This window comes from Macrobrachium nipponense, chromosome 17, assembly GCF_015104395.2.
Source record: "Macrobrachium nipponense isolate FS-2020 chromosome 17, ASM1510439v2, whole genome shotgun sequence".
Lineage (NCBI taxonomy): Eukaryota > Metazoa > Arthropoda > Malacostraca > Decapoda > Palaemonidae > Macrobrachium > Macrobrachium nipponense.
In genome coordinates this window covers 21,508,349-21,510,848 of record NC_087210.1, presented here as the reverse complement: position 1 = coordinate 21,510,848, position 2,500 = coordinate 21,508,349, and positions in this window count along the sequence as shown.

The following is a 2,500-nucleotide window of genomic DNA, read 5'->3' as shown; positions in this document are numbered from 1 at the left end:
AGAAAAATATGATTTCAATTCTCCTGTTTGTGCCATATTCAAACCGTTTCCAAATGAAACGAATCAAAATGTTTACATGCCTTTTCTCGCATGCATGGTCGATGCATTTCATTATTTTGTCAATTAGATATGCCTGCGGAAAAATGCGTAAAGATAAATAGGCTTTGTCACGTGTTAGTTGCGCAATAGGGAAAACTAAGTAAAACAATAATGTTACATAGCGTAGGAATTAATTCACCTCATTATGTTTATATAAAGTGGCAATAGATAAAGATAGTGATGATTCAAGGAATCAATGTTTTAATAAGTTGATGAAAAAATGCTCTTATCTCTTCATAAGAGCATTTTTTATCAACTCTTTAAACCCAACAAAGGTGAGCTGGGAATCAACTAAACAGAGATCTGATATAGGCGACATTTATTGAGTCGAAACAATGAATGAAGGAATGGGCGAAAAAATGTTTGAGAGACAAAACTTTAAGAGCTTTCTTTAAAGACCGAGAGATTCACGAGAGCGAAGAAGAAACGCGTTTAATGGAAGATGGAACACAACCTTATAACCTAACTGCATTTTCAAGTTCACTAACTTGGATCCATGGATAAGTTGTTAGGAACTCATTCATTTGTAGAAAACTAGGCTATGTGATAGTAACTTACAGGAAAATAAAGTATGGAGACATCTATTCTATTACACACACACGCGCACACACACACACACACACATATATATATATATATATATATATATATATATATATATATAATATATATATATATATATATACATACACATATATATATGTGTATATATATATATATATATATATATATATATATATATATATATATATAAAGGAAAAATGCTGAAAGAATGTATGGATAGATATAAGAAAGCATTTTCACAAATTTGAGATATATGAGAACAATCCACATCAAGGAAGGAACATTAAAGGAAATATTGTTATTCGTGTCGGCGAGAAAAAAAAAAGTAGGTGATTAAATGTGTTACAGACCTTGCTTAGAGGATAAACATTTTCTCTCCTAAATAATTATTGAATAACTGGGTGCAAATATACAGCCTCGTCTTTCGGGTTGGTCAACGGTGAGTGGAGGAAATTGAATATACGTTCATTCCAGGGTCACATGACAAAGAACGATGTCCGGAAAAGCCTCCCTGAGAGCTTCAGTGCAGGAAACCCGCGCACATTTCCATATAGACGAATGCATATGCTATGCAGAAATAATCAATATATATATACTATATATATATAGATATTATATATAATATATATATATATATATACTATATATATATATATATATATATATATATATGTATATATATATATATATATATATATATATATATATATATATATATATATATACACACACACACACACACACACACACATATATATATATATATATATATATATATATATATATATATATATATATATATATATATATATATATATATACATGAGCGCATGTGTTTATATATATAATAGGTTTCGCTTGGGTTTGCCTAGTCTAAATATGATACTCAATTGTTATTCTGCTCTTGTCCAGTTAGTGACTCAGTTGGAATGCAACAGTCATGAAATTCAAGTTTGATATTATTTAGAGTACTAAAAGAATTGAGATAAGGTTAGGGTATCTGTGACATCATGGATACTTACATTACATAACATGCACTAAGGAAATTCAGTTTAGTTTTAGACGGAATCTTGTAAGGTGGTTGGGGGTAAATGATGATAACATTAGAATGAAAAATTACCTCTCTCTCAGCTTCCTTTTTAAAAGGGCTGAAACGAGCAATCTTCGTGATAATTAAGAGGATTAAGCGGTACTCTTTATTTTTATGAGGTCCGTAAATGATGCCATTGCTCTCACACCTGACGCTGGGAGCTCTTGGATAACGCTAGATGGTATTATTATTATTATTATTATTATTATTATTACTATATGAGGAAAATTTTGGTGGTACTAGTTCCTTTTTTTCATTTGCTTCATGTTAACAAATTACCCTAAAAAACAAAACTAAAATCTTTTATTCACAAAACCCGGCAGCCGAAAATGATAAATGTTAAGTGTTAATGAAAGCCATAAAAATACGAATATGATGTCAGTTTACATGAGTTTTCCCTGAGGTATATTGATCGTTTTTAGCCTACTAGATTTTTTCCTTGGCAATTTTTATAAAAATCTATTGGAAGGTTATTAAGTTTTTATGCGTTTGCTTTACTGAGTAAGTCATGTCCAACAAGAACTCGACATTATCCAACCCACCCGGACCAAAGATCAAGGCCCCCTGGTGATTGGCAATGCTGCTTGGCGTCAAGAAAATGCCGTGGGTAGCACTGCTGACTCTCGGGAAAGGGTTTTTGGGGTGGGGGAATCCTCAATCCTCAGGAAGTTTCCATAGTGGGGGATGAGGGCTAGGATGCCTTCTTGGAGGAATAATAAGTTCCTCCAAGGATGGCTTGGCTCCATT